We start from the raw sequence: 14,494 nt of genomic DNA, 5'->3' as shown, positions 1-14,494 counted from the left end.
ACCCACCACATTACTGTCTACAATCATAAAATGTACATTTCCTAAAAGGTGAATGGGACTGAACCTATACATTTCAGCCCATGTCATATTTAAGTTTAGAATATAAAACTGCAAGCCAAAGCTTGAGACCCATGTCGGCATTGAAAGCATAACAAATATTTTGCTGGACTAATGACAATACATAACCTACTTCAACTGGTATTCATCGACACAAATACGTCCTATGGTTATCAACACATTACCTTGTACTCACACATAACCACAATATCATCACAACTCGACCTATCACACACACAGACCTATCACACATTACCTATCACACATAACCAACACATGACCATCACAAACCTAACATGGAAACAGGCCAGTACCACACATTTTCATGAAAGAGCCAAATTCACACATAACCAACACATGACCTATCACACATAACCAACACAGGAAATAACATGACCTATCACACATGAAAATAAGGTCCTATGGTTATCACACATTACCTATCACACATGACCTATCACACATAACCAACACATGACCTATCACACATTACCTATCACACATAACCAACACATAACCTATCACACATTACCTATCACACATAACCAACACATGACCTATCACACATTACCTATCAGACCTATCACACATTACCTATCACACATAACCAACACATGACCTATCACACATGACCTATCACACATGACCTATCACACATAACCAACACATGACCTACCACACATGACCTATCACACATAACCAACACATGACCTACCACACATGACCTATCACACAATACCAACACATGACCTATCACACATAACCAACACATGACCTACCACACATGACCTATCACACATAACCAACACATGACCTATCACACATGACCTATCACACAATACCAACACATGACCTATCACACATGACCTATCACACAATACCAACACATGACCTATCACACATGACCTATCACATATAACCAACACATGACCTATCACACATGACCTATCACACATGACCTATCACACATGACCTATCACGCATTACCTATCACGCATTACCTATCACACATTGCCTACACTGATGTCGTGGTCTCCGGCACCCAAATTCAATCATCTTTTGTGGCTGCTGTATGGAGTGTTGTATAAATACCAGTACCAACACAGCTATGCTAAGTGAATTGTGTAATTGATATGACAGGTAGAGATGGAACGGTTCAGGTTGAGGAATCCTTCTGAAGGGTTTACATCGCTGACACATCTTTGTCACAATCTTCATGAAGGTGTGGCACACGGCTAACACGTCTACAATCCCTGTCTGTCATTAAACCCCAAAAGTATATCAACCCAAAATGCCAGACGCCAACATGCCAGATCGCCATTCCACCAGGGAGAGAATTCAAATGGAAAGCGATAACACCTCAACGTTTTCTTTACAACTTTGACTTTCCCTTTTTAAGGTTGTTTTGCTTTATGTGTCCCTGAAATGACTCATCCTCTAATCAGTATTATACTGTAGCAAACGGCAAACAGGGAAGTGAACCTGGGTCGCTGGCATGAAAGTCAAAAACCCTACACATTACACCAATGAAGTGTCAAGGAAGTAGCTACTCTTCTTGGTGTCTGGCAAAATCAAGGCAGTTATGCAATTTTAAGAACATTACAATTAATTTATTACAGAATTCACAACACACTAAGTGGGCGCCCTCAGGCCCATACTCCACTACCACATATCTACAATGCAAAATCCATATGTAAGTATGTGTATAGTGCGTATGGAATTTTAACATGGTTCATATAGCGAGGATCACTATAGAACCATGAATATCCATCATAGGTATACCCATACATCTTCATCATAGGTATACCCGTACACTTTCATCATAGGTATACCCGTACACTTTCATCATAGGTATACCCATACATCTTCATCATAGGTATACCCATACATCTTCCTCATAGGTATACCTGTACACTTTCATCATAGGTATACCCATACATCTAAATCATAGGTATACCCATACATCTTCATCATAGGTATACCCATACATCTTCATCATAGGTATACCTGTACACTTTCATCATAGGTATACCCATACATCTTCATCATAGGTATACCCATACACTTTCTTCATAGGTCTACCCATACACCTTCTTCATAGGAATACCCATACACCTTCAACTCTTCTATTCCATCTCTGTCATGATAGGCATCAGGTTAGGTTGAGATGTACTGAAGAATGACGTCACCATTCTCTCTCTGTGTTCTTTCTCTGACAGGCTCAGGGAGCAGAGCCGGGTACCTGTCCCAAGACTGGAAGGTGATGGAGGGTTCCACACCAGGGTGTAAATGAAGGCTGCAGGGTTACAGAGCCAATGGCAAACAGTAATGAAGCAGCAATGTGACATCCAACTGGCAGGGCCGGGTTAGGGTCAGACTGCAGCAGGCCGGAGGACAACAGGCCTGTGCGCAGGAACAAGGAGCAAAGGTTCCCCCAGTCAGAATACCTCCATACCTTCATTTTACAACTTCAAACTCCATACCTCTGTCCACTTTATTGGCGCTTCAAGGAGCACTCGCTTTCACATGGGATCAGCTTAAGATTGAAAGGACTTAGGATGTCCAAGGTTATTTGTGTTGAATATATAAAAACTATAGTTTGTGCCGGTTCAAGTTGTATAGAATAATAATAAATCAAATTGTGTAAAAGTATCTAATTTGTGTCTTCAGTGTGTGTGTGTGTGTGTGTGTGTGTGTATTTCTGGATACTCAGTGAGGATGTTTGCTGATTGGGCAGCACATGCTGGTCTTTGCTTAGTTTTCCAGTGGTAAATGAGTTCTGCTGAGTTAGGCCATCTCTCTGCTCTGTTATGGGATGTATGTATAGCTGTAGACAGACAGACATACACACAGACAGACAGTAGTTCAGTGACTGAAGTCTTTGTCCGTCCAGAGAGCTGAGTACACAGCGTGTTAGCCTGTCTGCTTGCTCCTATCACTACGACCTGCGGTCTCTGTTGGTCCTCGTTAATTGTGTGTGTGTGTGTGTGTGGTCCAAATACGCTCTATAGAGTGTGCCCAGCACTAAGTTGTGAAGGGCTGGTCTGTGTGTGCCAAACAGAAGATGTCAATTGAGTTTTGATAAGCTCTTTGAACACCTAAGGGGTCAGGCAACTCCAATCAGACAGTAGAAAGTCCTCTTGATTACTTATTTGTGTATAGTTTATTCATAGTGGCACCCTAGGTGCATCTCCTGTATACTAAGGAGAGCTGTATAGATAAATATATAGATATAAAGAAACATGGATAGATACTGAACAAAAATGGAAACACAACATGCAAAATACTCCTCAGCACCCCTCACCTCCCCTTAGACCATCCCGCAGGTGAAGGAGCCGGATGTGGAGGTCCTGGGCTGGTGTGGTTACACGTGCTGCCAAATTCTCTAAAACAACGTTGGAGGCAGCTGATGGTAGAGAAATTGACATTCAATTCTCTGGCAACAGCTCTGGTGGACATTCCTGAAGTCAGTGGCATTGTGTTGTGTGACAAAACTGCACATTTTAGAGTGGCTTTTTATTATCCTCAGCACAAGGTGCACCTGTGTATTGACCATGCTGTTTAATCAGCTTCTTGATATGCCACACCTGTCAGGTGGAAGGATTATCTTGGCAAAGGAGAAATGCTCGCTAACAAGGATGTAAATTTGTCCGCAAATGTGGATATGGATTTTTTATTTCAGCTCATGAAACATGGGACCAACACTTTACATGTTGCGTTTATATTTTTGTTCAGTGTAGATAGATAGATTGATTGGTCAACCTTCATCAATCTGTACATTCAGATCACAAGCTATTGTGGGAGTGAGGCCTACTCTCCTATCCTGACCTTGGCTAGGAGTTCTCTCACATATCCCTCTGTTTCCAGGAATATTTTGCAGAGCGGGCAGGCAGTAGAAGAGAGAGAGAGACAGAGAGCGACCTCAGCAGTGCAAATACCCCGGTTATGACAGAGAGCCAGAGAGCAAAGCATTCTGGGTGATTTATGAGGTTCCACCGCCCAAAAAAGAAGTAGTCAAATCTGGAACAGCTAGTCAGCGCAGAGGAGGGGGTTGTGTGTTTGCAGACCTCCCCCTCACCCACACCCTACCACTCTTCTCCCCTCCCTCCATCCCACCTCACCCTCTGATGTCTGTGTGTCTTCGTTAATGAAGAAATTGTCGTACCTGGGTGATACATTGCTCTCAGCTGAGTTCTCTACCTCTTCCTCTGCCCCTCTACTTTCCTCCCTCCCTCCCTCTCTTCCTGCCCTCAACCTTTACCCATCAGCCCTGAGCCCAACCAACCCCATCCAACGACAGTCCAGTGGGATAAAGTGAAGAGTTTCATTCCAGAATGCTATATATCCATTTTCATTAGCCTTTATTGTTCAATTGAAGAAATTATGAAAGAGATTGGTGTGTTTTTTCACTATTTAATCATGTTCAATGACAGATATGTATTTGTTTAAAATCTATCACTTGATGGTTTCATTTCAGAGAGACAAATGCTGTGTATCGGCTTCACTCTCAGAGAAATACGTAGTACTGCTCATTTTTACACAGTCAAATGTAACAAAAAACTACATGTTTAATAAAGAACTGTACAAATGATACATTTGCAGAATCTGGGTTAGAGGGCAGAAAGGGCTGGAGGTGGGGGGAGGCTGAAACAGAAGATTATGTGTTAGACTGAGAAGGTGATGTGCTGCTACTGTCAACCAGTCTATTAGGCCTGATTGGATTTGAAAGGGTTCAAGGGGAGGTGTGAGTGTGTGTGTTTCTGTGTGCATGCATTTCTGTATATCTGTAAGTGAATGTGTGTGTATGTGTCACGTCCTGACCTTAGTTCCTTTTTTATGTCTCTATTTTGGTTTGGTCAGGGTGTGAGTTGGGGTGGGCATTCTATGTTTTGTACTGTGTGTTGTATTTCTATGTGCTTGGCCTGGTATGGTTCTCAATCAGACGCAGCTGTCTATCGTTGTCTCTGATTGAGAACCATACTTAGGTAGCCTGTTTTCCCACCTGTGTTTGTGGGTAGTTGTTTCCTGGTTTTTCACCCTACAGGACTGTTTTGTGTCGTTCACGCTCTTTGTTGTTTTTTTTGTCATTCAGTGTTCAGTTTATTTAATTAAATTTACTATGAACACTTACCACGCCTGGTGTTGGTCCGATGATTCCTATTCCTCATCATCAGACGAAGAGGAGAGCCGTTACAGTGTGTGTGTGTGTGTGCGCGCGTATGTGTCCCCATGAGGCGCCTTCAGTTTCGACGTCATCATGTACACTACCAGTCAAAAGTTTTAGAACACCTACTCATTCAAGGGTTTTTCTTTATTTTTACTATTTTCTACATTGTAGAATAATAGTGAAGACATCAAAACTATGAAATAACACATGGAATCATGTAGTGACCAAACAATTGTTAAACAAATCAAAATATATTTTATATTTGAGATTCTTCAAAGTAGCCACCCTTTGCCTTGATGACAGCTTTGCACACTCTTTGCATTCTCTCAGCCAGCCTCACCTGGAATGCTTTTCCAACAGTTTTAAAGGAGTTCCCACATATGCTGAGCACTTGTTGGCTGCTTTTCCTTCACTCTGCAGTCCAACTCATCCCAAACCATCTCAATTGGGTTGAGGTCTGGTGATTGTGGAGACCAGGTCATCTGTTGCAGCACTCCATCACTCTCCTTCTTGGTCAAATAGCCCCTTCACAGCCTGGAGATGTGTTGAGTCATTGTCCTGTTGAAAAACAAATTATAGTCCCACTAAGCACAAACCAGCTGTGATGGCATATTGCTGCAGAATGCTGTGGTAGCCATACTGGTTAAGTGTGCCTTGAATTGTAAATAAATCACAGACAGTGTCACGTGCATAGCACCCCCACACCATAACACCTCCTCCTCCATGCTTTTTGGTGGGAACCACACATGCGGAGATCATCCATTCACCTACTCTGCGTCTCACAAAGACATGCTGGTTGGAATCAAAAATCTCACATTTAGACTCATCAGACCAAAGGACAGATTTCCACCGGTCTAATGTCCATTGCTCGTGTTTCTTGGACCAAGAAAGTCTCTTCATCTTATTGGTGTCCTTTTCTAGTGGTTTCTTTGCAGCAATTCGACCATGAAGGTCTGATTCACACAGTCTCCTCTGAACAGTTGATGTTGAGATGTGTCTGTGGCTTGAACTCACTGAAGCATTTATTTGGGCTGCAATTTCTGAGGCTGGTAGATCTAATGAACCTATCCTCCACAGCAGAGGTAACTCTGGGTCTTCCATTCCTGTGGCGGTCTTCATGAGAGCCAGTTTCTTCATAGCGCTTGATGGTTTTTGCGACTGCACTTGACGAAACTTTCAAAGTTCTTGACATTTTACGAATTGACTGACCTTCATCTCTTAAAGTAATAATGGACTGTTGTTTCTCTCTGCTTATTTGAGCTGTTCTTGCCAAAATATGGACTTGGTCTTTTACCAAATAGGGCCATCTTCTGTATACCACCCCTACCTTGTCAAAACAAAACACAACTGATTGGCTCAAACGCATAAAGAAGGAAATAAATTGCACTAATTAACTTTTAACAAGGCACACTTGTTAATTGAAATGCATTCCAGGTGACTACCTCATGAAGTTGGTTGAGAGAATGCCAAGAGTGTGCAAAGGGTGGCTGTCATCAAGGCAAAGGGTGAGTACTTTGAAGAATCTCAAATATATTTTGATTTGTTTAACACTTTTTTTGTTACTACATGATTCCATGTGTGTTATTTCATAGTTTTGATGTCTTCACTATTATTCTACAATGTAGAAAATGGTAAAAATCAAGAAAAACCCTTGAATAAGTAGGTGTGTCCAACATTTTGACTGGTACTGTATTTTACACATAAGCAATGATTTCTGATAAAAAAACACAAATGTGTTACAGATCATCACACAAATGGTCCTCAGAGATTCTACTCTCACTTTCTGAAATGATCAGAATCGGATGTTGTCTGAAAGCTTTTATACTACGTGACAGTTTCACACATCAAGAAGAGTTGCTAGCCAGCATAAGCTAATGTATGTTTCCTCCAGTCACCACTAAGATGGTGACACACTCTCACCATCCTGACAGGGCCTGTCAACCTAGCTGTGGACAGTTTCACCAAGTAGAAAAGACTTGTAAACAAACTGGTGGCTCCCCTCTGAAATGACATCTAGCAGAGACGCAACATATCCGATGCTCTGGCCTGTGTGGAAAAGACCCTTTCTCCACCCATTGATAATAGCATGTGTATGAAGTACATGTTGGTGATAACATGGTAACAACATGTTGGTGATAACATGGTAACAGCATGTCGGTGATAACATGGTAACAACATGTTGGTGATAACATGGTAACAACATGTTGGTGATAACATGGTAACAACATGTCGGTGATAACATGGTAACAACATGTCGGTGATAACATGGTAACAACATGTCGGTGATAACATGGTAACAACATGTCGGTGATAACATGGTAACAACATGTCGGTGATAACATGGTAACAACATGTCGGTGATAACATGGTAACAACATGTCGGTGATAACATGGTAACAGCATGTCGGTGATAACATGGTAACAACATGTCGGTGATAACATGGTAACAGCATGTTGGTGATAACATGGTAACAGCATGTCGGTGATAACATGGTAACAACATGTCGGTGATAACATGGTAACAGCATGTTGGTGATAACATGGTAACAACATGTCGGTGATAACATGGTAACAACATGTCGGTGATAACATGGTAACAGCGTGTCGGTGATAACATGGTAACAGCATGTCGGTGATAACATGGTAACAGCATGTCGGTGATAACATGGTAACAGCATGTTGGTGATAACAGGGTAACAACATGTCGGTGATAACATGGTAACAGCGTGTCGGTGATAACATGGTAACAGCATGTTGGTGATAACATGGTAACATGGTAACAACATGTTGGTGATAACATGGTAACAACATGTTGGTGATAACATGGTAACAACATGTCGGTGATAACATGGTAACAACATGTCGGTGATAACATGGTAACAACATGATAACATGGTAACAACATGTTGGTGATAACATGGTAACAACATGTCGGTGATAACAGGGTAACAGCATGTCGGTGATAACAGGGTAACAACATGTTGGTGATAACATGGTAACAACATGTCGGTGATAACAGGGTAACAGCATGTCGGTGATAACAGGGTAACAACATGTCGGTGATAACAGGGTAACAACATGTCGGTGATAACATGGTAACAGCATGTCGGTGATAACATGGTAACAGCATGTTGATGATAACATGTTAACAGCATGTCGGTGATAACAGGGTAACAACATGTCGGTGATAACAGGGTAACAACATGTTGGTGATAACATGGTAACAACATGTTGGTGATAACATGGTAACAACATGTTGGTGATAACATGGTAACAACATGTTGGTGATAACATGGTAACAGCATGTTGGTGATAACATGGTAACAACATGTTGGTGATAACATGGTAACAACATGTCGGTGATAACATGGTAACAACATGTCGGTGATAACATGGTAACAGCGTGTCGGTGATAACATGGTAACAGCGTGTCGGTGATAACATGGTAACAGCGTGTCGGTGATAACATGGTAACAGCGTGTCGGTGATAACATGGTAACAGCGTGTCGGTGATAACATGGTAACAGCATGTCGGTGATGACATGGTAACAACATGTTGGTGATAACATGGTAACAACATGTTGGTGATAACATGGTAACAGCGTGTCGGTGGTAACATGGTAACAGCATGTCGGTGATGACATGGTAACAACATGTTGGTGATAACAGGGTAACAGCATGTTGGTGATAACATGGTAACAGCATGTTGGTGATAACATGGTAACAGCATGTTGGTGATAACATGGTAACAACATGTTGGTGGTAACATGGTAACAGCATGTTGGTGATAACATGGTAACAGCATGTTGGTGATAACATGGTAACAGCATGTTGGTGATAACATGGTAACATGTTGGTGATAACATGGTAACAGGATGTTGGTGATAACATGGTAACAGGATGTTGGTGATAACATGGTAACAGGATGTTGGTGATAACATGGTAACAGCATGTTGGTGATAACATGGTAACAGGATGTTGGTGATAACATGGTAACAGGATGTTGGTGATAACATGGTAACAGCATGTTGGTGATAACATGGTAACATGTTGGTGATAACATGGTAACAGGATGTTGGTGATAACATGGTAACAACATGTTGGTGATAACATGGTAACAACATGTTGGTGATAAAATAGTATCAGCATGTTGGTGATAACATGGTAACTGCATGTTGGTGATAACATGGTAACAGCATGTTGGTGATAACATGGTAACAGCATGTTGGTGATAACATGGTAACAGCATGTTGGTGATTATTAACCATGCTGATACTAGTAGGTGCTGAGGAGAATACATCGAACATGTGATACATAGAAACTCATGTCTAACACTGGCCTTGCCAGTTTCTAGTTCTTACAGGGATATCAGTACCAGCACTTTTCCATGATGCCCTGAGCTAAAGTATTTATTACAGACGGACGTACATGGGAAAGTGTTCTGTGTCAACTGAAATCTTGCAAACACTTCAACACAGGACAAAAACACGTTTTCGTTGTGTAAGGTTTACAGTGGACTGGCTGGTATTTGATCATTTGTTTTATAGGAAATACACACAGCTGCCCACTCTGTTTCAAGGTTTGGTGACATTTTCATTAATCCCTCTGGTTCTCTCTGTCCAAACCCAAATGGCCCCTCTGCCTCTCTGTTTACTACTGACCCACTGCCCAGACCAGGGGGAACCCAGGAAGAACACATCTGTACAAACCAGGAAGAGATAAAGGATTTAGAGGGTTTAAATAGGAAGGCTTAGCGTTGGACTACATCAGAGTAAAGTAGTGTGTACAGCAGCTAAAGTAAACAAGGAGTTACTGTGGCACAGATGCTTAGATGTCTTTGTTGCATCAGTAATGTAGATTCACTGAGGCATACGAGGGGCCTGTTCAATGGATATTGTCTTTATTCTCCGTTGTGATCCTTACAAAGCTGATTTCTATCCAATTCCCATATCTATCCAGTTTCTTTACATTAGAATAGGAATTGAAGTTACATTCATTTTTTATCAATAATCCCAATGACGAGTGCTTGTGCACCAGTGTCCTCATGCAATGCTTGGACGCCCTCTGCTGGTAGGATGGTGGTGCCCAGTTGCCCTCCTTCAATTCACATGAATCTCTTTCCTTTCACCCTGCCTGCCAACTGTGCCAAGTCATAGATATTAACAGTGTGAATCAAATTAAAAGGCTTGTGAATGAATCAAATGAAAAAGCTTGTGAATGAATCAAATGAAAAGGCTTGTGAATGAATCAAATAATGCAACATCACTGCTCAAGGGTATCAACAGGATATTTTATTCATGAGTCTGTAAACTCTCAGAGGTTCAGCTCTCAAACACAGTCAGATAATCCTATAGATAGATTCCCACAAATGAAGTTGTCTTGTGGTTGAAGAACCAATCACTTCAGATGGCTCTCTGTGTTGTCTTTCAGTCCTTACCAAGCCTGTTTTGAAGGTGTTAATACGCAATCAAAACACGGATTTGAATTCAAATGTACAGTAGGCTACATTTCAGAGGCAGATGTTGTAGCTATTTAGAGTTTTGTTGGTACCGTATAACCTTGCATCATGTCTGACACGTACAGTGATTGTCATTATTAAAATGTTGTAAACATTGAACTGGTGAGTCTTTGATAATACAATGCTTTATCTTATGTTATAGCCATTAATGCAAGTGAGAAAATGTGTTGATTGGTTTTAGGCTCGACCAGAGAACAGTGAGAACAGTGAGGGGGGGGATGTGTTGCACATTGTAGCTCATTATCTTCTCTGGTTCTGAGAGTACATCTTGAAAATACATTTTTGAGTTCAGAATGCCAAGGGTTTGATCTCTCTCACTCATGTAAAGAATCCCCACCTCCCCTTTTCACTCTATTTTTTTCCATCCACCTCTCACTTCCACTCTCCTATTTCGTGTTCAGACTTCAGTCCCACGTTGGCCCTTGAGTTAGCTGGGTTGGAGGCCCTCTTCTGGGTGCTGATGGAATGACCCCTACTACCACCCCTAAAGTCAAACAGCAATCATGAAAAAAGTGAAAAGGCCTTTGTGAGAGATGCTATAATTGGAGTGGTAGCTGTGTACTGCACTTGAATGGTAAAGCAGGTGGCTCTGAATCCATTCTAATAAGTGATGGATGTTAGCATAGCAAAATAGTTTGTTTAGACTTGGTCATAAGTCTAATTATAAACTGGGTGGTTCGAGCCCTGAATGCTGATTGGCTGACAGCCATGCTATATCAGACCGTATCCCACGGATATGACAAAACATAGATTTTTACTGCTCTAGTTACGTTGGCAATAAGGCAACTCAGGGGTTTGTGGTATATGGCCAATATACCATGGCTAAGGGCTGCATCCAGGCACTCTGCGTTGAGTCGTGCTTAAGAACAGCCCTTAGCCGTGGTATATTGGCCATATACCACACCCCCTTGTGCCTAATTGCTTAAACAAAGCATTTTGCTATGCTAAAATCCATCCACTATGAAGGAACTGATCAGATCAGTTTGAGTTTGAAGATAGAAAAAGGGTGTCTTTGCCTTCCCTTTGTCAGAAGTCCCCTGCCTGCCTGCCTGGCTGTAGGGTCTGGTTGTTTAATGAGTAGCTCTCTCTCTCTCAATTCAATTCAATTCAGAGGGCATTATTGGCATGGGAAACACATGTTTACATTCCCAAAGCAAGTGGAATAGATCATAAACAAAAGGGAAATCTCTCTCTCTCTCTCTCGAATAGGGAATGAGGCCAATTACACGGAGGTGGTGACATGAGACAGTTACTAAGATGAACAATTGTATCATTTCCAAATGGCAAAGCCCATGGTAACACACTAGTACACATCCATTCCACTTCATCAGCCCAACAGTTGTACTGGCCGTGGCTGCTGCTGTGCTGGTCAGTGAGCTGGTGAAAGGCTTTTGAAGTGAATCATTGTGACACCAAGTGAAGTGTCATTTTATATTTAATGAATATACAGCACACAGTTTAGTAGATACATTGGGATCGTTCTTGAATTGCTGTGATTTTTTGGGAAGGAATTACAAACAATTACACATCATGCAGGTTTTGTTAATAATGAACATACTGTAAGTCATTTATACTGTACTTAGGGTTGGCAAATTGGCTTGTCCCAGTAGTGATGTATAAAGCTGTAGTGACATGTTTTGGGAATTTATCTATTATTTTGAATGCTAGAAAGTAAGCGAAAGTATTTCATATATTACATATATCAATTAAGACAACGGCTATTCAAATTCTTATTTTTACAAGTATAATGTCTGTCCCTCAGTTTTAGGTAGGCGGTGTTACATCCTTGAAAATCACTCACTACAAAGATATACAAGGACCTTGAGTATTCCCTCCAGTGGCAAAACGTTATTGGGGGAGGAGTCTACGTTAAAGAAAATGATTAGCTAATTGCAACCTTTTCTTATGTCATGATTTTTAGGATTACTTTGATCATTTGGTCTAACATGCTGACCGCACCATTCGCTCATGCGTTGCAAAATACATGTACACATACTGCTGAAGTGGGAAGTTCACAGACACTGAGGTTGGAGTCATTACAACTCCTTTTTCTACCACTCCACACATTTCTTCTTAACAAACTATAGTTGTGGCAAGTCGGTTAGGACATCTACTTTGTGCATGACACAAGTCATTTTTCCAACAATTGCTTACATACAGATTATTTCACTTATAATTCACTGTATCACAATTCCAGTGGGTCAGAAGTTTACATACACTAAGTTGACTGCCTTTAAACAGCTTGGAAAATTCCACAAAAGGATGTCATGGCTTTAGAAGCTTCTGGTAGGCTAATTGACATAATCTGAGTCAATTGGAGGTGTACCTGTGGATGTATTTCAAGGCCTACTCAAACTCAGTGCCTCTTTGCTTGACATCATGGGAAAATCAAAAGAAATCAGCCAAGACCTCAGAAAAATATTGTAGACGTCCACAAGTCTGGTTCATCCTTGGGAGCAATTTCCAAATGCCTGAAGGTACCATGTTCATCTGTACAAACAATAGCATACAATAATAAACACCATGGGACCACACGGCCATCATACAGTTCAGGAAGGAGACGCGTTCTGTCTCCTAGAGATAAACGTACTTTGGTGCGAAAAGTGAAAACTTCATCTGAAGAGGAGAGGCGAGAAGGATCAGAGGACCAAAATGCGGAGTGGTATGTGTTCATGTTGAATGTTTAATTAAAGAACTGAACACTGAAACCCTATACAAATAAACGAAAGAACAACCGTGAAGCTAAATGCAAACTGCACTGAAACAAGCAATCTACATAGACAATCACCCACAAACAAACAGTGCAACCCAGGCTACCTAAGTATGATTCTCAATCAGAGACAACTAATGACACCTGCCTCTGATTGAGAACCATACTAGGCCGAAACATAGAAATCCCCAAATCATAGAAAATCAAACATAGACTGCCCACCCAACTCACACCCTGACCATACTAACTAAATACAAAACAAAGGAAATAAAGGTCAGAACGTGACACAAATCAATCCCAGAACAACATCAAAGGACCATGTGAAGGTGCTGGAGGAGACAGGTACAAAAATATCTATATCCACAGTAAAACGAGTCCTATATTGACATAACCTGAAAGGCCGCTCAGCAAGGAAGAAGCCACTGCTCCAAAACCTCCATAAAAAAGCCAGACCACGGTTTGCAACTGCATATGGGGACAAAGATCGTACTTTTGGAGAAATGTCCTCTGGTCTGATGAAACAAAAATAGAACTGTTTGGCCATAATAACTATTGTTGTGTTTGGAAGAAAAAGGGGGAGGCTTGCAAGCTGAAGAACACCACCCCAACTGTGAAGCACGGGGGTGGCAGTATAATGTTGTGGGGTGCTTTGCTGCAGGAGGGACTGGTGCACTTCACAAAATAGATGGCATTATGAGGAGGAAAATGATGTGGATATATTGAAGCAACATCTCAAGACATCAGTCAGGAAGTTAAAGCTTGGTCGCAAATGGGTCTTCCAAATGGACAATAACCCCAAGCATACTTCCAAAGTTGTGGCAAAATGGCTTAAGGACAACAACGTCAAGGTATTGGAGTGGCCATCACAAAGCCCTGACCTCAATCCCATAGAAAATTTGTGTGCAGAACTGAAAAGGTGTGTGTGAGCGAGGAGGCCTACAAACCTGACTCAGTTACACCAGCTCTGTCAGGAGGAATGGGCCAAAATTCACCCAACTTATTGTGGGAAGCTTGTGGAAGGCTACCCAAAATGTTTGACCCA

The sequence above is a fragment of the Oncorhynchus tshawytscha genome, linkage group LG13, assembly GCF_018296145.1.
Source record: "Oncorhynchus tshawytscha isolate Ot180627B linkage group LG13, Otsh_v2.0, whole genome shotgun sequence".
Lineage (NCBI taxonomy): Eukaryota > Metazoa > Chordata > Actinopteri > Salmoniformes > Salmonidae > Oncorhynchus > Oncorhynchus tshawytscha.
Note: the sequence above shows the minus strand (reverse complement) of the source record.